A 24,964-nucleotide genomic window follows, 5' to 3' on the forward strand; every position below is an offset into this window, starting at 1 on the left:
TGTGGAGAAATAAAGCAAAGCAGGGGACCAGGTAGTGGTGCATTCAGTTGAAGACACAAATTATCATGTGTGAGGACCTGGGTCAAGCCCAGACTCCCCACCGAAACAGGGGAAGCTGCATGAGTGGTCAAACATGTCTGCAGTAGTCTTTCTCTCTTCCTCTCCCCTTAATTTCTATCTGTCCTATCAGGGTGATTTCATTTTTTTTTAACAGCACTGCTCAGCTATGCCTTATGGTGGTGCAGGGAATCTATCTGTCCTATAAAATAAATTTAAAAAAGAGGCAAAGAATATTATTTAACATGGCATGAGCAAGCAATGCTTCACTGAAAGGCTCTGATTGAGCAAAACATCCTAAAAAAGAAATGTGAGCTAGGGATATATAGCATAATGGCTATGCAAAGAGACCCTCATGTCTGAGGCTCCCAAGTCCCTGGGTTCATCCCCTGTACCACCAAAAACCAGAGCTGAGCAGTGCGCTGATTAAAAAAAAAAAAAAAGGGGGGGGGTGAGGGGGGAGCCAAGAGGAACCAGCAAGTACCAAGATGATACTGAGGAGAACCTAACTGGGCCAATCACTTCCTTTCTTTAGGTCTAAGTGGTGCTTGTTTGTTTATGGGGAGTTGTGGGGAGGGTGTCACCAGGGTAACTGCTAGGACTCTCAGTGCCATCACTACAAATCCACAACTCTCAGTGGCCATTTTTTTCTATTCTTTCTATTTTTACTTGACAAGTCAGAGAAAAACTGAGGGAGAGGGGAGATATAGAGGGAGAGAAAGAGAGACAAGTACAAACATGCTTCACTGCCTGTGAAGCATCCCCCACTGTAGGTAGGGAGCAGAGGCTCAAATCAGGGCCCTTGCAAATGGTGATATGTGCGCTTAACCAGGTGCGCCACTGACTGCTCTTGCCTCAGTGTTCTCAACTGTAAACTGGGTGTGATATCTCCCAACCCGTGTAAGAACTAAAGATAGTATATTATCAATACATAAATGACAGCATATGTAAAATGTGCTCAGTCGTGGCTAACAAAACCCACAGCATATTGCCTGGCGTATAAAAAGCCCTCAGAAAAACTGTACTATCTAATTCCCGTAATATATAAAGCAGATGGGACTATGCTTATTTTACAACAAGGAAACATGAGGATCAAATACTTTAGTTCAGTCTTCTGCAGAACCCTAAGATTTCTGGCTTAAATAAAAAGCATACTTCACAAAGTGAATACCAAAATACTGCCTGGATAAGAAAAGCATTCACATTTAAGTTTTTCTTAATTTTCTTATTATGTTTGTTTATTTATTGGGCAGAGACAGTCAGAAATCGAGAGGCAAGGGGGAGAGAGGAGGAGAGAGAGACACCTGCAACCCTGCTCCACCACTGGCAAAGCTTCCTCCCTGCAGGTGGGGGCCAGGGGCTCAAACCTGGGTCCTTGCGCAATGTTAACAATGTTGTCTGCACTCAACCAGATGTGCCACCACTCGGCCCTCGAAAACCATTCACGTTAATGTCAACTAATCAACAATAATATAGTTGAGTAGTATTAAGAATGTGGATTTTAAAGCCAGATTGTCTGGGTTCACCACTACCTATGTATATGTCCTTGGGCAATTTTCAGTTTTCTATTTGCACCTGTTTGCTCATCTAGGAAGATGAAATGTTAATAATACCTACCTCTCAGCACTGTTGAAAGGATTAAATGGGTTAATTTTTTTAATCACTTCATTTCAGCACCTAAAGCATACAGTTATCAAGTTAGTAATAGCATATGTATAAAAAAGCAAAAGAACTATCAAAATGCTTCTACTGGGAGTCGGGCGGTACCACTGTGGGTTAAGCGCACATTGCGCAAAGCGCAAGGCCGGGCTTAAGGATCCCGGTTCGAGCCCCCCGGCTCCCCACCTGCAGGGGAGTCGCTTCACAGGAAGTGAAGCAAATCTGCAGGTGTCTTTCTCTCCCCCTCCTCTCTCCATTTCTCTCTGTCCTATCCAACAATGACGACATCAATAATAATAATAATAACTAAAACAACAAGGGCAACAAAAGGGAAAATAAATAAATATTAAAAATGCTTCTACTTTCTATGGTAAGAACTGTTTCATGGGAGGCAGGCGGTAGCGCTGCAGGTTAAGCGTACATGGCCTGAAGCACACAGACCGGCAGAAGGATCCCGGTTAGAGCCCTAGGCTCCCCACCTGCAGGGGGGTTGCTTCACAAGCAGTGAAACAGGTCTGCAGGCGTCTATCTTCATCTCCCTCTCTGTCTTCCCCTCCCCTCTCAATTTCTCTCTGTCTCTATCCAACAATAAAAAAGAACTGTTTCAAAAGTAATAGTAGCCTTTAGCATGAACAGTACTACTGAGACATGAGACATATGCTAACAAACATTTGTAGAATTATTTGGCGTCAAAGCGTATTTGATAGCAGGACTATTTCTTAACACTAACAGAAAACTTGTGGCTAGGTAGGTGGCAGTGAAAAAAAGCATTAGACTTTGGGCCAGGCGGTGGCACACCTAGTTTAGAGCTCACATTACGGGAGTCGGGCAGTAGCGCAACGGGTTAAGCCCACGTGGCGCCAAGCACAAGGACCAGGACCAGCATAAGGATCCCCACCTGCAGGGCAGTCGCTTCACAGGCAGTGAAGCAGATCTACAGGTATCTTTCTCTCTTCCTCTCTGTCTTCCCCTCCTCTCTCCATTTCTCTCTGTCCTATCCAACAATGACAATATCAATAACAATAATAACTACAACAACAATAAAAAAGGGCAACAAAAGGGAAAATAAATAAGTATTAAAATATTTTTTTAAAAAAAAGAGCTCACATTACAGTGTACAAGGACCCAGGTGCAAGCCTCTGGTCCCCACCTGCAGGGGGAAAGCTTCACAAGTGGTGAAGTAGAGCTACAGGTATCTCTCTTCCTCTCTCTTCTCTATGTCTCTATGTTTCTATCCAATAAATAAATATTTTAAAAATTAAATTAAATTTTAAAAAGCATTAGACTCAAAATGTGATGTCCCAAGTTTGATACCCAGCATGCAAGTTCCTGAGTGATCTGGTCTCACACCCCCATTAAAAAATAAATCTTCAAAAATAAATAATCAAAGTGTCACTTTATTGTGAATAAAACAAGTACACTCTTACCAAAATAATTATCTCCTCCACCCGCTGTACAGCCTTCATCAAGAGTTCTTTAACGTTTATAAAATATGAAACACATCTCATATCACTTCAAAACAAGAATGATTTGTCTATCACTTCTTGATAGAAAATCTTTTCCCCATCTTTCTTCAAAAGTTTTCTGTTTTGAGAAATTCAACTTGGTCCTCAGTCTCATCCAATTTAGGATTTTTTGACTCTATTTACTGCCCCTTTCATTAAAAAAAAAAAGTTATCACTATGAAATCTATAAATTACCCCACTGGGAGGCAGTATATCACCATGTAAAGAATTCATCCATATTTAGGGAGAAACAGAATTAAAAAGGGGGGGAGGTATCCTGCTAACAATTACCAGCTGAATGAACATGACCAAGTCAACCACTCTGAACCACAATAAAGGGAAATGCCAAATACTCTGAAGGGTTGCTAGAAGAAATGAAAAATTAAATGCTGACTATAGGTATGAAACTATACTCCTAAAATTTTGGTATATTGTAAACTAATGTTAAATCAATTTTCAGAAAGCAAGAAAGCCTAGTACAACTTGTGGTGTAGATGTTATAAATTGTAGCCTGAAAAATAAATAAATAAAAATAATAAATAAATAAATAAATAAATAAATAAATAAATTGTAGCCTGTAGATACAAAGTGTGTTTTTTTAGCTACAGAGAGGCAGAGGCAGAGAGAAACAGCACCAAAGCTTCCTTAAATGTGGAAGGGGCTGGACTCAAACCTGGGTGGCCCACATGGCAACGCTGTACAGTAGTATCCGAGTGAGCACAGCTGTACAGTAGTATCCGAGTGAGCGATTTCACCAAACCAATACAGTTTATTATTATTAATATGAAGTCAATTAGGGAAAACTAATTGACTACTCTTCCAACATACAACTCTTGTAATATGATCATTAATAATGCAATAATAGGAGTTGGGAGGAATAAGTAAAGTAAGTCATTTTGATAAATTGATGGCACATGAATTTTGGTGGTGGGTATAATGAGTTTGATACAAATAGGGATATATGGCTGTACTGAAATTTTAAGTTTTATAAACCAATGTTAAATCAGCAAAATTGTATTTAAAATGAAAGGAATGAAAATAAAATGCAGAATAACATAACTTCTATTAAACTATCATCTGAGAATCTGAATAACAAACTACACAATGAAACAAAAATTCAAAAGCTGGTAAAAGCATAATTCCTTAGATAAAGATAGAAACAGAGAGAGGGAAGAAAGAGAACAGCACTCTGATTTATGTGGTGCCAAGGATTGAACCTGGGGCTTCATGCTTCCAAGTCCAAAGCTCTAATTATTGTGCCTCTTCCTGAACTCCTTTTTTTTTTTTTCCTTTTAACTCAGTAAAGAATAAGGCCTTGCACATACATGATACCACTGAGATGCCTCCCTGGCCCAATTTTTATTTTATATTTTTGAGAGAAAAGGAGGATACCATAGAGAAAAAGGAAGCAAGCAGTCTGGGAGGTGGCATAGCGGATAAAGAATTGGATTCTCAAGCATGAGTTCTTGAGTTCAATCCCCAGCAGCACATGTTGTACCAGAGTGATGTTTGGTTCTTTCTCTCTCCTGTCTTTCTCATCAACAAATAAAATCTTGAGAGAGAGAGAGAGAGAGACATCACAGCAAGTTCCACCACCCATGGAGTACCCTTGTTGCTGTCCATGGTGCTCCTATATGATACCAGAGATTGAACCCAGGCCCTCACACATGTGCCCTGGCCCCACTAAAGTTATGAATGTTGACCAATATTATATATTTAAACACTACATAGACGGGAGTCAGGCAGTAGCTCAGCGGGTTAAACGCAGGTGGTGCAAAGTGCAAGGACCGGCTTAAGGATCCCAGTTAAAGCCCTTGGCTCCCCACCTGCAGGGGAGTCACTTGACAAGCTGTGAAGCAGGTCTGCAGGTGTTTCTCTTTCTCTCCCCCTCTGTCTTCCCCTCCTCTCTCCATTTCTCTCTGTCCTATCCAACAATGATGGACAATAATAACTATAACCATAAAACAAGGGCAACAAAAGGAAATAAATAATAAGGGGCCAGGTGGTGGCGCATCTGGTTGAGTGCACATGCTACAAAAGGAAATAAATAAATATTTTTTTTAAATTTTAAGTGTTAAAAAAGTAAACACTAGTCATAGATACACAAATAATTACCTCTCACGCTGGGTTTACTTCTTTTAATATTTATTTATTTATTTCCTTTTTGTTGCCCTTATTGTTTTTATTGTTGTTGTAGTTGTTATTGTTGTTGATGTCGTCGTTGTTGCATAGGACAGAGAGAAATGGAGAGAAGAGGGGAAGACAGAGAGGGGGAGAGAAAGATAGACACCTGCAGACCTGCTTCACCACCTGTGAAGTGACCCCCCTGCATGTGGGGAGCCGGGGCTCAAACTGGGATCCTCACGCCAGTCCTTGCACACCACCTGACTCCGTAGGTTTACTTTTTTCCTGCAATATATCTAGGTAATATCAATCTAACTTCAATGGTTTAGGAACTAATTCCTTACTAAAAGGTTTCTTTTCTAACAAAATCCAATGTTGCACAAATAATCCCTCTGAAAATTCAGTACATTCAGAACACCCAAATATGAATGTAACTATTGAGTATTTCTCAGTGAATAGTAACACTTTATGCATTGATGTTCGATCAAATCTTTAAAAAGTACATATACTCAGAGCTGGAAAAATCCATTTGTCATTGACAAATTTGCTTTTAAAAAACATACCTTCATGCTTACCTGCCAGCCACTGCTTCCACCACACTTACTCAATTTTCCTGCCAGAAATAAAGTCTGAGGAATGTCTTTTGGCCTGAATAAGTGGTGGAAACAGGGAGGGACATATCCCACAGGAAAAATATTATAGCTTTGCTAATATTTCCTACATTTTCTCTACTTTTTAGTGAAGAGAAATTCTCAAAAGTTCATGTTCCAAACTACCTTTAATATTATTTCTTTAAGCCACAAAAAGACCTTTTTAGTAGGAATATATAAAATGTGTTCTTTGTAACAACATTCTACTTGCCATAAAGCTTGCAAATAAGCATTGGGTGAGTATGAGGAAATTCTCCTTGCTGAACTAAGGTAGATGGGGGGGGGGGGGGTTGCACAGAGCAATGGAAGAGGGTATAGTGACTTACACATACCATGTATAGGTGTGAACTTATATCCCTGAAATCTTATAATTTTGTAAAACAGTTAAATCACTAACAAAAAAATAAAAAATAAAAGTCTTTTTTTTTTTGAAAGAAGTTAGAAACCCAAGAAAGAATGCTATCATATATACCCCAGTCCTCAAATGGAAAATACTTCAATTATGTTGACTCGAAATCATTACATATCATAAGAAAAGGAATTAATGAGCTTTAAATACTGAGGAAAAAGGGGACAGGTAGTGGCACACTTGGTTGAGCACACATGTTATAGTGCACAAGGACCTAGGTTCCAGCCCCTGGTCCCCATCTGCTAGGGGAAAGCTTTGTGAGTGGTAAAGGACTGCAGGTGTCTCTTTGTCTCTCGCACTATCTTCCCCTTTCCTTTTGATTAAATAAAGATAATAAAATAATAAAATAAAATATTGAGAAAAAAGACATGCCAGGGCCAGCAGAACAGCTCACCTGGATAGTGGGCCTGTGGGGCCAGGTGTTTGACCCAGGTTCAAGTCCAGTCCACCCAGCACTGGAGGAAGTTTCTGTTGTGGTGTGGTGTGTGTGTACATATGTGTGAGTATATGTGTATGTGTGTGACAAACCCAAGTGACCAAAAGACAAGTATTTCAAAGCTGACATTTCAACAAAGAATCCAAAGTCAAAAGTCAAATACAAGTGTGAATAAACTGAAATTCCTATTTTAGATTATCACAAAATCACTGTATGCAAAGAGCATGCAAGTGGGCGCAGGGTAGATAGCATAATGGTTATGCAAAGAGGCTCTCATGCCTGAGGCTCCAGCATCCCAGGTTCAATCCCCCACACCACTACCATAAGCCAGAACTGAACAGTGTTCTGGTAAAAAAAGAAAAAAAAACATGCAAGTAAGTTTAAACCTTTATTTTTGGTCTCTTACTCTTCAAATTTATTGCTTAAAATGTATTTGGGAACAGGAGAGATAGTATAATGGTTATGCAAAAATATTTTCATGTCTGAGTCTTCTAAGTCCCAAGTTCAAACCACCATAAACCAGAGCTCAGGGCAACTCTCAAATAAAAAAAAAGAATTTAAACTTAGTAATAATCATGATTAAATCAATAAAAAAGTTAATAATGGGGGCAGGACAGTAGTGCAGTAAGTTAAGAGCACATGGTACGAAGCACAAGCACTGGCTTAAGGATCCCAGTTTGAGGCCCTGGCTTCGCAAGCGGTGAAGCAGACCTGCATGTGTCTATCTTTCTCTCCCTCTCTCTGTCTTCCCCTCCTATTTCAATTTCTCTCTGTCCTATCCAACTACAACAGCAGCAATAATAATAATGAGAGCAACAACAAAAAAGTGGGGGGATTTGTAGTGTAGGCACTGAGCCCCAGCAATAACCCTGGAGGCAAAAAAAAAAAGTTTATAGTAAGAATAATAAATGGGCCAGCAAATAGCTCATTTGGTTAGTATACTGCTTTGCATGTTTGTGAACCAAGTTCAAGCCTGACCCCCAATACTTTGGAATAAGTTTCAGTGCTATGGTCTCTCAGTGTCTCTCTTTCTGAAAACCAAACAATGAAGCCCCAGCAAAAAACAAATATTAAAGATTCTATTTTTCTTATTCTGTTATTTTCTTTTATATATATATATATATATAATTTTTATATTTATTTTCCCTTTTGTTGCCCTTGTTTTTTATTGTTGTAGTTGTTACTGATGTCAATCATTGTTGGGACAGAAAGAAATGGAGTGAGATGGGGAAGACAGAGGGGGGAGAGAAAGAGAGACACCTGCAGACCTGCTTCACCGCCTGTGAAGCGACACCCCTGCAGGTAGGGAGCTGGGGGCTCGAACCAGGATCCTTAACATGGTCCTTGCACTTGCGCCAGGTGCGCTTAACCTGCTGTGCTACCATCCCACTCCCTATTCTGTTATTTTCATGTATAGCATCTTCACATTTGTAAATCATCTAAATATTCACTGACTATGTAATTTCAGTTTTTTTTAAAACTAACCCCCCAATTGTTTAGATTTCAAGTACCACAAAATTTGCATCTTGCAATATGACTACAGCCTGGTCTTACCCATGTGCCTGAGGCAATCCAATGAGTTAAATTATGGGGGAGGGGAGAGGCGGTGGTGCTTCTGATTAGGTGTACATATTACAGTGCATAAGGATGCAGGTTCAAGCCCCTGATCACCACCTGAGGGAAAGCTTCATGTGTGGTAGAGTTCCAAGGGTCTCTCTCCCTCTCTATCACACCCTCCCCTCTCAATTTCTGTCTCTATCCAATAACAACTCAAGAAATATTTTAAAAAATGAATTATAGCAAAGATCAATTGGATTGATCAGGAAGGTAGAACTCTGGACTTATGTGCATATGGTCCAGTTTGATTCCTGGCACACCATGTGCCAGAGTGATATCTCTCTCACTTGCTAATAAGTCTTTAAAAAAAAGATTATATTGCATACATTTAACCTGATAGATCCTATAATAAAATGGCAACTTCAGGTGCCAGCTGACCCCCAAAATTTAATAAACTTCTAGTTTTAAGTAAGCATTTAGAACTTTAATAAAAGACACAATGGCAGGGGGAGCATGATAGTTATGAAAAATAGACTTTCGTGTCTCAGGCTCCAAGGTTCCAAGTTCAGTTCCTGGTACCAACATAAGCCAGAGCTGAGCAGTTCTCTGATTAAAAAAAAAAGAAGAAGACAAATATTCCCATAAAGTACTGATTACCTCCTTTACTTTTACACAGAATCACAGTGTAATTTAGAAAGTCATGCACGACCTTTGCATCAAAAAGTAACTGGTTGTCAGCTTAGGAGGTAGTATGGTGGATAGACAAGGCAATGGATCCAAGCATAAATTCCTGAATAAAGTCCCCAGTATCACATTGCTAGAATGCTGCTCTGAAGTAGTGTGTCTCTCTCTGTCTCTTTGTCTCCTTTTACCAGAGCACTAATCAGCTCTGGCTTCAGATGGTATGGGGATAGAACCTGGAACTTTGTAGTCTCAAGCTTGAGTCTCTTTGCATAACCTTTCTGCTATCAACCCCCCTGCCTCTCCCCCTCATGTTAATAAATAATTTAAGTAACTGGTTGCAAGAGAAAACCTTGAACTCTTTTAACTTAGTTTATTAACCACCACCAAAGGCTGACAAAAACATTCAAAGGCTATAGTAATAGTCTTCAATTGTTATTTTTCCCCTAAAGTAATTCAGGACCGTTCTTATTTTTAATACTTAAGCCTGGGGGGGGGAAGACTATCAAAATTGCATTGGTGACTGTTTGACATACAGTAATCCCAATACACTGTTTTTATTATTATTATGTATCTTTTTTTTTTTCCTTTCTTTTACCAGAGCACTATTCAGCTCTGGCTTATAGTGTTGCATTGCATTGGTGACTGTTTGACATACAGTAATCCCAATACATTGTTTTTATTATTTCTATGTAGCTTTTTTCCCCCCTTTCTTTTACCAGAGCACTCCTCAGCTCTAGCTTATAGTGGTGCGGGGGATTAAACCTAGGACTTCAGAGGCTCAGGCATGACAGTCTCTTTGCATAGCCACTATGCTATCTACCCCTGCCCAGTACATTGTTTTTAAAGGGTTCTCTATGCCTTTTGGAGTAATAAGGCCCAAATGACACTGGTCCATGGGATAACTGTCCTCCACAGGAACTTTGATTACCAACTAATATAATAATCAAAACTTCTTGAAACTCATACATCCTACACATAATTCAATAAGGTTATCAACACTTCTGCCCCATTCATGTGCTTTAAATTTTTTAAAAATGTAAAGCATTTTTTATGTGGTTCAGAGGCTACACATGCCTGATGCTGTGCCAGGCCCAGGTTCAATCCCTGGTACTAAATAAAAGCACCAGGGACAGGACCAGTTGAAGTCAGAGAATTGTGGAACAGTTCTTGGTGTTTCTCCTCTCCCTCTCCACCCTAAAAATATAAAGATTGAGTCAGCAGACATACATGCACAAAGCTTGGGCCCACTCCCCAGCACTGCATATAAACAAGCAAGCCAGCCTGGAAACAGCTCAGCAGTTCAGAGTAGAACCTGCATGTCTGAGACCACAGGGTCTAGCCCTGGCACTGGCTTTACAGCAGTAGAGCTGCACTTTGACCTATCTCCCTCCCTCCTCCCCCAAATAGCCAAGTGACTGTACAGGAGATGAAGTAGCAGCTCTGTTGGCAGAGAACATGTTTTTTAAGTGTGAAAGCCTTGAGTTCAACACCTGTTACCACATGAGAGAACAGCAGACAACTGGCACAGTAGAAACTTGGTAAGTGGAATTTTTTTCTCTTCTCTCCCCCCTTTTTTAATTAAATAAAATAAATGAAATAAAAACTAGGCCAGGAAGGTCATTCGACAGAAAAGTGCATGCCTCACATGCATGATGTCCGAAGTTCAGTACCAACACATTAGAGAACACTATTAATTTTTTTTAACTTATTTATTTATTTATTCCCTTTTGTTGCCCTTGTTGTTGTAGTTATTAATGTTATCGTTGTTGTTGGACACTGTATTAATTTTTAATGTGATAAATTCATAAACCCAACCAGCAAAATCACTCGATCTCCTCAGAAACATAGTTCCCCTTTAAGTTTCATGACTACTCTAATGAGCTCATCAAAAAACCAGTGCAATAGCTCACTTGAACAGCGTGCTGCTTCGTTGTCTGCATGTCCCAGGTTCAAGGCTGGCCCCCACTGCAATGAAGGAAGCCTTGATACTGTGGTCCCTTTCACACTGTTTCTATCTATGGGGGGACACCTAAATTAACCTATTTAATGACTTTTCAGCTAGCTTCATAAAAGAGGTGCCAATAAACTCTCCAAAAGCAAACCAGTTGTGTGGGAAACACAAATTTCCTCAACGAAATATTAAAATAACCAGATATGAAAACAAAATTCAGAGTTCCCAGATCATCTATCACTCAACTCCCTCAAAAGAATAAAAGGGAAGGGTGAGGGGGAACCTCAGCTTATAACATAGTAAATACACAATTATAATTGCTGAAATCATTTCTCCAAATATTTGAATTCAGCTCCAGTAATCACTTCTTGGGGGTGGAAGGTACCACAAGTAAAAACAGATTGGGGATATAAAACTTATGAAAATGAAAAAGTAAAACTTTGCTTAGTGCCAAACCAATTCCCTTAATATTCCAGCAGCCTTTCTCAACCAAGGTTCCTCATGTTAACCATGGAGCTCAGAAAAATGAGTGACAATTTCCTAAATCTCCCAGGAATGGTATATATCCAGTATCTTTCTAAATGCATAGAGAAACTAATTCATTACAGACATGGGATGCCCTGGGGCATAATTCTGTTGTAGAACACCAAGGTCTTAGTATTCTTGGAGTACAAAGAGGGAAATATGGATGAAAAAACTCAAAAAGAATTAATAATTTTACAAAATTGCACACCTTCACAATATTGAATTCTCAAACTATATTACAGAATCATTTTAACTTCAGGTAGAATTTTTTTCCCTTTCTAATACCACTTCTCCCAAACCACATAATTATTTCTCTTAGTTGTCTTCTCAGAAGAAATTTTCCATACAAGTCCCATGAAATAGCATATAAGGGTAGACCAGGAGGTGGTGCAGTGGATAAAGTGTTAGAACATCAAGCATAAGGTACTTAGTTTGATTCCCAGCAAGACATGATGCTCTGGCTCTCCCTCTCTTGTTCTCATTAATGAATGAATCTTCTAAAAAAAAAAAAAAGCATGCAATGCTGGGTAGATAGCATTGGTAACACACCAGACTTGCAGGCCTCAAGTGCCAGAGGTCCCAGGTTCAATCGCCAGCACCACCCTATGACCAAGTTGGGCAGTGCTCTGTTCTCTCTATTCTCAGGAAAATAAATCATTAAAAAAAAAAAAAAGTGTGTGGTCTGGGAAGTGGCGCAGTGGTAAAGCTTTGGACTCTCAAGCATGAGGTCCCGAGTTCGATCCCCAGCAGCACATGTGCCAGAGTGTTGTCTGGTTCTTTCTCTCTCCTCCTATCTTTCTCATAAATAAATTTTAAAAAATAGTATACAATTCACATTTACATCTAAGATCTAAGATAATGGTAGAGTCTGGATAATATGAGAAAAACATGTATAGTAAAAGCAGTTATCTCAGTTTTCTTTCTTTTTTTTTAAAACTTAGATGAACCTCAGAGAAGCTGCTTTCCGACAAAACAACATATACCAACTAAAAGTTAATTGGAAATTCTATTGGGCTTTAAAAACATACTGCATCGTGTCTTTTGTCATAGAACCTATATCAATTAAAACATCTTCAAAAAAGAGAAAAATCAAGCTCTCAAAACATGGCAGTAGAGAGTTGGGGACACAGCTTAATAATTACGCAATGATGCCCAGGTTCAAGACCCAGCACCATCATAAACTAGAGCTGAGCAGTGCTCTGGTCTCTGCATCTCTCCCTGTATTTCTCATTAAAAGAAAAGTTTACATATATATACACACACACACATATATTCAAAAGAAAATGGCAGTACAGAGTGATTTAAATCATGGGGGTAAGGGTGCCACACCTTGTTAGGCACATATATTACCAAGCATAAGGACCCAGGTTTGAGCCCCCCACCCCACCCCCACCTGCTAAGAGGACAGCTTCACAAACAGTGAAGTACTGCAGGTGTCTCTCCCTAGCTCCTTCCCTCTCAATTCTCTGTTCAATCATACACACACATACATACATATATATTTTTTCTTAATGGCTACCAGGAGCAATGCATTCATCCTGCAGGCACCGAGCCCCAGCAATAACCCTGGTGGCAATAAAAGAATAAATAAATGAAGTAATTTAAATCACTTTCATGTCCAAAGAAATTGCTGGTTTCAAATTTCTTCCCACCACTGACTAAAGGGGCAAGTTACCTGCCCTCCCTATACTCTGATTTCAGCTCTAAGAGAGGGGTGGGGATAACAGAGTCAACCACTTCTATTTCATGCTATGACCCCATTGGGCCGTGTAGTGTCCCCTTTCACTCTTGGAAATATTCTGATTTTGTGGCCCAAGAGGTGGAACAGTAGCTAGAATAGGACTTGAAAGCACTTGAATCCTTGGCATCACGTGCCTGAATAATGATGCTCTGGTTTGTTTTTGTGCTCTCTCTCTGACTCTATCTCTATCCTGTAAATAAATAAGTAAATAAATAAATAAATCTAAAAATAGAATTCTGGTCTGAACAACAAATCCTATGGTTACCTTACTTCATAAGGTAATTGAGTTTAACCAACTCATTCCACAAAGAAGGTACTATAAGCTATATTTATATTCTATCATGCCAAAGTCTCAGTAGAGGCTATGTTAGATTTACTCACAGGAAAATAATTGTATAAAGTAAAACTTTGCTTAGTACCAAACCCACTCCCTTAATATTCCAACAGCCTTTCTCAGCCCAAGTTCCTCATACTAACCATGGAGCTCAGAAAAACAACTGGTTGATAATTTCCTGAATTTCCCAAGAAAGATACATTAACTAGTATTATTTTAGATACACAGTAAAGAAACTAATTCATTACATACAATGGAAGCCTTTGGGGCATAATTCTATTATCGAACACCACTGTCTTGGCATTCTTGGAGTACAACGAGGGAAATATGGATGAAAAGACTGGATATTGAACAAAGAGTCTGAGTAGGAAATCACCTTTCATCACCTGGGAAAAAAATATTTCCTACAGAATGAAGCTTAAGGAAATGATTAACATAAAACAAAATTTGACTCATGGCAGTGGCTGGGCCATGGTGTACCCAGTTGAGTGCAGATGCTAATTACCATGCTCAAGGACCCAGGATAAAGCCCAGGTACCCACCCACCTGCAAGGGAGAAGCTTCCCCAGTGGTGAAGCAAATGCTGCAGGAGTCTGGTTTCTCCCTATCTCCCACTCCCTTCTTAATTTCTGTCCTATCAAATAAAGAAGGTGGGGTTAGATAGCATAATGGTTATGTAAAGAGACTCTTCCCCCATACCACCATAAACTAGAGCTGAGCAGTGTTATGGTGAAAGAAAAAGAAAGAAAGAAAGAGAGAGAGAGAGAGAGAGAGGAAGGAAGGAAGGAAGGAAGGAAGGAAGGAAGGAAGGAAGGAAGGAAGGAAGGAGAGGGAGGAGAGGGAAGGAGGGAGGGAGGGAGGAAGGAAAAGAGGGGGGAGGGAGGGAGGGGGAGAAAGAAAGAAAGGAAGGAAAGAAGGAAGAAAGGAAGGAAGGAAGAAAGGAAGGAAAAAAGAGGGAGATTGGTTGGTTGGTTGGGGGAAGATAGCATAATGGTTATGTAAAAAGAGTCTCCTGCCCAGGCTCAATCCCTCAATCCCCCACATAACCATAAGCCAGAGCTGTGCAATGCTCTGGTGTTTCTGTGTCTTTCTTTCTCTGCATCTCAAAATAAAATAAAATAAAATAATATAATAAAATAAATTTTAAAGAGAGGGAGGGAGGAAAAGAAGCACCCAAGTCCCAGGTTCAATCACCAAAACCATCAAGCCAGGGCTGAGCAGCTCAGGTTAAAAAAGAAAAAATGATGAACTTGAGGGCTGGCTCAACAGCTCACTTGGACAGTATGCCTTCTTTTACCATGTGCATGACTCAGGGCCACCCATCAGATTGGAGGAGGAAGATTGGGTGCCACGCAGATCTGTCCCACTCTCTCTTGTTCTATCTGAAGAAGTAAGCCTGCAATGGGTGGGGGTGTGTGTGCAAGGACCTACACAAGGATCCTGGTTCAAACCCCCATTCCCCACCTGCAGGGGGAGAGGGGTCTATTCACAAGCAGTGAAGATCTGCAGGTGTCATTCTCCCTCCCTCTCTATCTCCCCCTCCCCTCTCAATTTCTCTCTGTCCTATCCAATAAAACGGAAAAAATGGCCATGGGGCCAGGTGGTAGCACACATGGTTGAACACACCTTACAATGTACAAGGACCCAGGTTCCAGCCCCTGGTCCCCACCTGCAAGGGGAAGGTTTTGCAAGTGGTAAAGCAGCGCTGCAGGTAGGTGTCTCTCTGTCTTTGTCTCTCTCTCCCTCTTTTTTTGTCTCTATCCAATAAATAAATACAAAAAAAAATTTTTAAAAGGCCACCCACCAGGAGCAGTAGATTTGTAGTACAGGCACAGGAGTCCCAGCAATAACCCTGGAGGCAAAAAAAAAAGTAAGGGGGGGCAAGGCAATGACAGGCAAAAAATATATATATATAAAGTGGCCCAGGAGGTGGCAGTGGATAAAGAGCGCACTAGATTCTCAAGCAAAAAGGTGCCAATTGTGCCACACATGCCAGAGTGATGCTCCAGTTTTCTCCCCTCGCTATCCCTCCCAAATAAATCTTTAAAATAAATAAGTAAATCAATGATTTAAAAAAATTAAAAGCAGGCTAGGGAGTTAGCATAATGGATATGCAAAGACTCTCATGCCTGGGGCACCAAAAGTCCCAGAGGTTCAATCCCCTGCAACACCATAAGCCAGAGCTGAACAGTGCTATTGTAAAAATCAATCAATTTATTAAGTAAGTAAAAGCAGCAAGTTGGGAGATAACACAATGGCTAGAGCAGTGGACTCGCATGAGGTCCCAAGTTCACTCCTCAGTATCACAGGTGTGAGAGTGATGCTCTTAGTTCTTTCATGAAAATACATACATACATACATACATACATAGGATGAAAGAGGGAAAGAGAAGGAGGGGGAGGGATTAGTGAAATCTATCAGAGGATGACACCAAAAAGTATAAACTTGAGCAGGGGTAGATAGCATAACAGTTATGCAAAGAGACTCTCATGCCTAGGCTCCAAAGTCCCAGGTTCAATCCCCCAAACCAACTTAAGCCAGATCTGAGCAGTGCTCTGATTAAAAAAAAAAAAAAAAAAAGTATAAACTTCAACATGTCATCCCACATGTATCTATACAATAAGCATACTCTGAAAGCTCCTACTTATTTCAGTTATTGATATAAACGTAATTTAGCAGCCCAGGATATGGTACAGTGGATAAGGTGTTGGACTCTCAAGCATGAGGTCCAGAGTTTGATCCCAGCATCATCACTAGCTCTAGTGATGCTCTAGTTCTCGCTCCCTCTCATTAGTAAATACATTTTTCAAAAGATATGTAAGTGCAACTTAGACTTTTCATTAGGCAGCAACTCAGCTACCCCGGTGTAAAAAAAAAAAAAAAATCTCCATTTACCCTGCATTATACACAGGGGAAAAAATCTTCCTTTTGTAAAATTAAAATGGTGGTGTGTGCTTAACCAGGTACACTACTGCCCTGGCCCCGTAAAATTAAAATGGTACATGACTTTTCTGGTGATAATCCATGACCTAAACCAGTTAAGGGAACTGAGCATAACAAAAAAAGCACAAAAAGTTTTGAGCCAGAAATAATTTGGGTGTAAATTCAAGTTGTAAAGGACTGTCATGTGTGACTTGGGACAAGTAACTTATTCTTTAAGTACTTCAGATTCTTCATCTATAAAATGATAAGCATATATCTTGCAGGAAAGTTGAAGCAGTACACACTGAAACACACTGTATGGGGGGGTAGATAGCATAATGGTTATGCAAACAGACTCTCATGCCTGAGGCTCCAAAGCCTCAACCTCAGAATTGGCACTTGAAAAAAAAAAAAAAAACACCCAGGTTCAATCCTGGCACCAAAGCTGAGCAGTGCTCTGGTGTATTTAAAAAAAGACAGGGAGACTTTCACGCTGACTGTTAGCATGATCCCAGGTTTAACCCCCACACACACACCATAAGCCAGAGCTGAGCAGTGCTCTGGTTAAAAAAAGAAAAGAAACACACTGTATAGTTATTGGCATTCAAAAGATACTCCAACGGCAACCAAATTAAGTAGATCTCAGAATTCAACAAGTTAGGTCAAATGCTATCCACATAAGTAAAATGTAAATAGGACTTGAGTTTTGCCTCCTGTAACATTCTTCTACAAAGTTTAAACTAATTATATATATATATATATATGGGAGCGAGAGAGAGAGAGAGAGAGAGAGAGAGAGAGAGAGAGCGCACTGTTCAGCTCTAGCTTACTGTGGTGCAGGGAATTGAACTTGGGACTTTGGAGCCACAGGCAGGAGAGTCCCTTTGCATAACCATCCCCAAACAGTTTGTTTTACAAAGGACTTCTGCCTGAGTTACAGTCAGTTATTCTGAGTTTATGTCTCTCCAGAATGTCTCAAAGTCTAGCTTCCAATTAAAATAATAATGAAAGAACAGAGGGACAGAGGGCAGTCTATGACTTTCTCCACCTTCCCCTTCCTTGGAGGAAATGGGGAACTTAAGACAATTTCAATAATCGCATTCACCCCACAGGAAGGTGGTTCAGTGGGTAGACAGAACTCATGCTTTGCATACATGAGGTCAAGGCTCGATCATGGGTGTACCTGTCTGTGTATCTCCCTCATAAAAAATAATTTTAGAAGAATCTCTTGACTAGATTAGCCACTAGCAAAAGCTTGTCTTCTCATTAGTATTAATGCAAGCATACATTAAAACTCCAATAGATTACCACAGCTGCATAAAAGATGAAGATTAAAGTACACATAGAAAAAAAGTTCAAAAAAAATCAAGGGCTGGGGAGACAACACAATGGTTATACAAATTACTTTCAAGCCTGAGGTTCTGAGGTCCCAGGTTCAATTCCCAGCACCACCATAAGCCAGAACTGAGCAGTGCTCTGGTCTCTCATCTTTCTCTGTTATCTCTCTCCCATCAAAATAAAATATTTATTATATTTCTAAAAAGAAAGAAAATTTTGGTAAAGTGAAATGCAAAAGCAGGCGACCAGAAACTAGTGGGGAGGGGAAATCAAGCTGAAATTTTGCTTTCCTAGGAATCTTGGCCAAACAGAAGGCGCAGTGGTAACAACCATTCATAATAGCAAAAGAAACGGAAAAATTATTATACAGATTAAAAGTCCTATAGACTGGCAAAATAGCTCACTTACAGGTTCAAGCTTCACAAATGGTGAAAGAGTACTGGTGTGTCTCTCTGTCTCTCCCCTCCTCTCTTAATTTGTCTCTACCCAATAACAAAGAAATTAAAGTTTCTTTTAAAAGAAAACTGCAAAAGTAAAATGTAAACTTTAAAAATAGCCTGTGTCTTTAAAGTTCCTTCTTGACTCTCTAACATGTTAGCATATAATGATCCAAGCTAACCATACTAACCCTTTCCTTTGCTATGCTCTCCCAACTCCAAAATGCAAAATAGTGGCCTAGTATTTTAGAACTTTACAGTAAACTGTGAAGTTTAACTACTGAATAACCTAAATTATCTCAAAGTGCTAAGCAAGCACAGGCTTTTCAAATGATACAAAAAAAAGCCGCAATATTAAAATGTTCAATGTTATCCAGTTGAGACTGAAGTAAGCTTACTGCATCAAAAACTAAAAGCTTTCATCTATTATAAAGAACCCAAAGTAAAAAAATTTGTACTCACTGTTTACTCCTCCTGCCGCCCACCCCCCGCCGCCGCAATCAGGAAGAATATTAAATATCATTAAATATCGTGGTCCGGGAGGTGATGAAGCTTTGGACTCTCAAGCATGAGGTCCTGAGTTCAATCCTCGGCAGCACATGTGCCAGAGTAATGTCTGATTCTTTCTCTCTCCTATCTTCCTCATTAATAAATAAAATCTTTAAAAAAAAAAATAAAAAAAGAATAAACAGACCAAGGCCCATTTCACATCTAACCCTATATTCTCAAAGGACAGAGCTGAGCCTGAGCCTGCCACCCACCCTACCCCAACCCACTTTAATTCAGATTCTCAGATAGAGTAAAAATAAAATTAAATAAAATAAAGGAATGTAGAAAAAAGTTTAAGAAATGTGCAACTTATCAACAATTTCATTAAAATCTTCTTTGGGAGTTTGTACTTAAAAAGTCCTAACAAAACAGACTTCAAAGTTACCAAACTCCTAATTTGTTGGTTTAATAGTTTAGCTGTTGCCTTGCCACAATAAAATAAATCTGAAACCACAGTCCTCATCATCTACTTAAGAGTTATTTGCATACAAATAAGAATTCAAAATATGCAATCTGCCTCCTTAACCTCCCTCTAAAGTTAAAAATACTGAATAAGAAATATAGAAACAGACCAAAACTAACAGTTATGAAATGTCGGTTCTCAGGTTGGAGTGGAATTTTGCTTTGATAATTATGGAACATAAAACATAAAAATTAAATATCCAGTAGTTTGGATTCCCTTTAGAAGGCTTGGACTCCCTTTAGAAGAACTCTGACATATAGTAAAAAACACATTTCACAGGGAGGGGGAACCGGACACTATGCAACACAAAACTGAAGAAAATAAGGCACTTTAAGAATTTAGAAATAATTCACACAAATACAGTAATTAAGGAAACCACAGGTTTTTAGCTACAATGTACATTTTACTGCTATGGGTAAGAGGACAGACCATTTCTTAATAAAAGCATCAAAATACTTTACATATCAACTTTTAACTAGTTACAGCACCAAATGATTAAGGGCAGAATTTAACTGACTTTAAACAAACATTTATTTTCATATCAGCTAGAAGAAGGAAAAAAAAAATCACCCCTTCCCCACAGCAAGTCTCTGAAACCTTAGAATACCAGTTTAGGGATTTTCTCCACAGTGGAAAAGAATGGCTAATAAGTTCATTTCCCATTCAATTCATTAAAAACCAAAAAAAAAAAAAAAAAAAACTGAGACTCCTACCTCGATCTTCCTACAAGGAAGGCTCCCTAGGGCACCGGAATCCCTTCCACTGTCACTTATTCCAACTGCCAAAGCCCCTCCTATTAATAGTAAATCCTTTTCATACTGACTCACTCTAACTCCAACTTAATGAAATAGACACCAAGTAGAAATCACAAAATCTGCAAATAGAACCTTATTTTCAAAGGACTGAAAAAAGAAAGTAAAAGTAGACAGCACATTCAAACTAAGTTACAAACATCCGAAGTTCAACAATTCATCAGCCTTTACGTTGCATAACTTATTCTGGGTTGGTTTAAATAAATCCGATCATACACACTGTGTAATTACTGACTTCTTATACACAAGAACAAGTCTTGCAAGCAAATAATTGGCATGTAAATATAAAGTGAAGTTACTACACCAAAACTGCAGAACATTTAAGGTTTTTTTTCTTAAAAATATTTTATCTTGAATCATGGAAATTTTCAAGCTCACAAAAAAAGATGATAGTACAATGAGCTCTCCTGTACTCACCCAATTACAATCAACTCAAGGCCACTTTTGTTTCATCTCTATCTCCCACCACTCCCTCCCCCCTTATTATCTTTTGAGAAGAATTAAGGAGACACTGTGCTCAGTAAGAACACAGAAGAAATCCAAAGATAACAAAAGTACCAAAGCCTAGCAAGAAGAATACAACAATGTAACTACAAGTTACCCCACACAACTCCCACTGAGTAGCAAATCTCTTTTAGCATTTCGGTCAAAAACAAAGAAATGGTCATAGTTAAGTATTTTAATTATGTCCATATAAAATCCAAAGGATGCATTTTAAATCACATCGAAAATAACTCATAAGAACATGTGCTGAAAATGAACTTAAGCATCTGCAATTAGTTGGCATTCACACAGCACCTCAGCTCGAAACGAAATAACCAAGAGTATTTAACATAATGTATCATAAAATCACAACTCAACCACTTGAAAAAACCGCTAAACACTTATGCCTTAACTGGTCCTTCTGATCCCTAATTACAGATTGATAATCAACGTCGAAAGAAAACCAGGCATTTTAATGTAAGTGGTCTAAAATGTTCAAAATTAACCCCACCGTTCACTGAAAAAAAAAATACATATATATGTATAAAAGCAAGTCTAAAGTACCTGATTGCCTGTCATTAAGCAGAAAGTATTCCACTTTCCGGGGCTGGTCTTTTCTTTTTTTTCTTTCCTTTTTTTTTTTTATAAGTTCACATATACCCTTAAACGCAACGCGCTAGGCTACAGACAGAATTAGGAGACCGCCTCCTGCTTTAGCTCCTAACCAATGCGCAGAGAGAGAAGGTTGGCAGGAAAGTGCTGCGAGGACAGTAACAAACACCAGCAGCTCCCGAGCAGGCCCAGCTAGAGCCAGGAATGACGCACTTCGGTAACCCGACTCTTTCTGCCCCCAACCCCCGCCCCCAGCAGCGGTGCTGACACCGCCAACAGCCCGGAGTAGGGAGGGGAAAAAAAAAAAAGACAACAGAAAAAAAAAAGATAGAAAAAAGAAAAAAAGAAGAAGAAGAAGAAGGAAAAAAGACAAGAGGTTGGACCGCACCGGGTTTCATCAAGAAACCTTGCTTATTCCTCTTTCGACACTAACCATTAGGACTAAACAGGAAAAGAAGCTTCGTGCTTAAGCAAGTCCCATCATGGTGGTTTAAGAGTCACTAAATTAAGCTGATAATGAGACCAATCCACAGAGACAAATACAGGGTGTGGCTGCCGTGAAATACGGCGGTCCGTGGGAGAAAAGGGGTTTGGAATTTACACTTCGCGGTGAGGGGAAGATGGGGGGGGGTGGCCCGCGCATTTTAAGCAACCATAGCAAACCAACACCAGCTTCTCTTTTGCTGAAGGCTAATCCTCCAGACCAAAAGTTTCCAGCAGATCCACCACATACACTGTAAATAACCATTTAATCAGACATCGAGACCCTCAATTTAAAAACTACTTCCAACAGCGGGGGGGGGGTGGGAGGAATGGCAGGCAACAGCATATAAAACATTTCTAGGCCACGGAGAATAAAGTCTCACAAACCGGATGAAACTACGAGTGCAATATTAAAAATTAAAGCTGAACACTGCAGCACGAATGCGGGGGGATCACACGATGAAAACCCATTACTGTTCGGGGTTAAAAAATAAATAAATAAATAAATAAATAAATGACATAGACACCAAAGGGGAGCGGAAAGTAAACGTCGAAAGTGCAGCAGCTTAGTAACAACAACAAAAAGATAATAATAAAGGCAAAACAAGATATCCTCGAGGAGGGAGGGGGGGTAGGATCAAGGCAGAAACCAACAATACGTCTAACAAATGTAGGCCAGAAGAAAATGGGAACGGGTCTCAAAGTTTTGCGGAACTACTTGATGCTGTTGCCCACATCTTCTCTCTCCCAAGGCCCATCCGACCCCTTCCTGTCCTAAAAATCGCCGTCCATAGATCCCCGGTTGCGTGAGGGAAAAGAAAAGTCAAAGCGAAGCAAGAATAAAAGTGTGGGGGGGATCAGAGGTTGCCTACCTGGGGCAAGGATCAGCTCAGTTCCGTGCCTTGAGAAAGACAGTGCGGATGGGGGGTGGAAACGAAAAGCAGCACGAAAACTAAAACAAAAGTGGCGCCAAAACCCCCCAACAAACAGCCTTCACTCCCGCCCTTCCCCCCCCTTCCTCCCTGCCTGCCAGGCTGGGCCCCCTCCGGAGCCAAGGCTGCACGCGGGGGCCCACGCCGCCGGACCCCCGCCGATTTCGAAAATTGTTGCCTGGTGAAAACTGACCGAAGTCGGGCCTCGGAAGGGATGGCGAGATCGATGCCAATTGCTTTCCAGAGCAGTTTCCCCACCACGCGCTGGAGATGATGGGGCGGGGGAGAAGCCGAGGGGCCCGTCACATGAATGTTGTTCCCTCTCTAGGAAGGGAGGAAGAGAGAGAGGGAGGGAGAGCAGGGAGGGAGGGAGGGAAGGAAGGAGGGGAAGGCAGAAGGGAGGGGGCACGAGGGAGGGGTGTGATCAGAGTAGATTTTCCCTCGCCTCCCTCGGTCCGAGGCCCAAATATACACAACTGAGCCTCGGCCTCCCCTCCCCCCCCCCACCCGGGTTCCCAGCACCACCATTTTGCTCTCTTCCTTCCACCACGATACCGCGCTCGCCCCACACACACACACCCCGACCGCGGCCTCCAGGGCCTGCCTCCCCACCACCACAACCCCAGCCCCGACTACGGCTCGCACCCCACCCCACCTCCAGTTTGGGCCCCCCTAGGCTTAAGAGCCTGCCGGAGAAAAGGCACCGAAATCTAATACTACACAGAGAAGCACAGCCTCCATCTTGCGCTGCTCCGCGTTCTCCATTTTGGGCCACCCATGGGGGGGGGGGGGGTCCTCCGTGGAAGCCCCGAGGGAGAGTTGGGCGAGGGGAGGCAGAGAAAAATCTTCAGGAGGGTAGTGGCAAAGAAGCGTCCTGCGGTAGAAAGCCACTCTAGGAGTAGGAGGTAGGGAGCGAGGGGGGCTGGAAGTTCCTGGGTAGTGTTGAGGTGGCGACTTGGGGGGCTGGGGAGAAAGGGGTGGGTGAAAGAAGGGTTGGGGGTGACGCGGGGATGGGGAGGATTCCCCCCCCCCCCGCTCCAGTGCTGCCCCTGTTGGGGGGGCAGAAGGAAGAGCGGAAATTCAATGGCAGGAGAGCGCCCGATCTCTTTCACTCTCAACTCCTCTGCGCGCCCTATTTCGGCCGCACGCACCTCGCCGGTGGGCCCCGCGCCCTCCGGATGCCCCTCCAAACTTCTAGAAGCTTCGCCTCCGCCATTTTATAACTTACCTCCCCCCTCAGCGTACAGAGGCAGCAACGAGACTGTCCGCCTCCCTCACTCCTCCTTCCTGCTTTCTCAGGCCGGGGGCTTCTTCACCCCTGGGCTGGTACCAGATTATTTTTCCCCTTCCTCTTCTTAACACCCTCGAATTCTACTCTGTGACGGAAGCTCCCGCGGTTCTAGAACGGTGGGGGGGTTTTGAAAGTGGCGGTCGGATCCGGCGGGTTTTTTTTTTCTTTTTTCTTTTTTTTTTTTCTTTCTTTTTTTTTTTTTTTTTTTTTTTGGTAGCGCTTCGGGATTGTTTGGAGTGTTCGCTCTTCGGCGACTTGGAGGCGAATGGAACGCGCAGGCGCCATCTGTCGGCCACAAACCCGCGGCCGGCTCCCGTTGGGAAGGAGCGGCATCTAGCGGCCGAGAGCTGCCACTGCAGAGGCCTGGCTCCCAGCCCTCCCACCCAACGTCCTCCTCCCAGTCACCGACCAATCGCGGCCAAGTGCCTCCCGGGTTCAGCGTCCCGGACGCCGCCTCCAAACGAGGCGCCCGCAGGGGCGCGCCACCGAGTGGGGTAAACAAGGTGCCGTGCCCGCGCTTGACTTACTCATTCGTTGGGTAGCGCTTCCGCCGCGTACCCCGCCGGGCCGCGTTTGCTCTTTCTTTATTGGGGCCCAGGAGGGGGCAGCCGAGGGAAGGGCGGTAGAAATGTCCGGCGGTGCCGCGGGGTCGTGGGAAATCGGGAACTGGACTGACTCGAGAGTCGCCCCCGGAGCCCAGTGCAGCCCGAAGTGGCAGCGCGGTCGGGCTTTACCCTCCCACGTCTCCTCCCCTGACACGCCCCAGCGAAGTGCCCTCGCCCCCGGGCTCCCGGACCCCCGCCTCCCCGCGGCCCCTGACTCCTGCCCACCCCAACAACTCCTACAACTCTGGCACCTGATCTCAAGTGTTTGAAAGGCTTCCTTTCATTTGCTTTGCCTTTTTTTTTTTTTTTTTTTTTGTTCCGGGTTTGGAGAGGAAAGCGAGCTAATTTCTCTACCAGGAAGACCTGGCACTGGAGAGAAAGATTTTTTTTTCCCCTCTTATAACC

The 24,964-nt window shown here is 41.6% G+C and overlaps 1 protein-coding gene across 1 annotated transcript in view; it reads right to left on the reverse strand.

Annotated features, from left to right (window-relative positions):
• STAG2 (STAG2 cohesin complex component) overlaps nt 1-24,289 on the reverse strand; it is a 143,335-nt gene extending 119,046 nt beyond the window's left edge. The window contains exons 1-2 of the mRNA XM_060182648.1: nt 23,892-24,289; nt 22,857-22,987 (exon numbers count right to left, since the gene is read on the reverse strand). The gene's annotated coding sequence lies outside the window, so the exon portion shown is untranslated. The remainder of the gene's footprint in view (nt 1-22,856; nt 22,988-23,891) is intronic.
• Between the last annotated feature and the right edge of the window lie 675 nt (nt 24,290-24,964).

The sequence above is a fragment of the Erinaceus europaeus genome, chromosome X (assembly GCF_950295315.1).
Source record: "Erinaceus europaeus chromosome X, mEriEur2.1, whole genome shotgun sequence".
NCBI lineage: Eukaryota > Metazoa > Chordata > Mammalia > Eulipotyphla > Erinaceidae > Erinaceus > Erinaceus europaeus.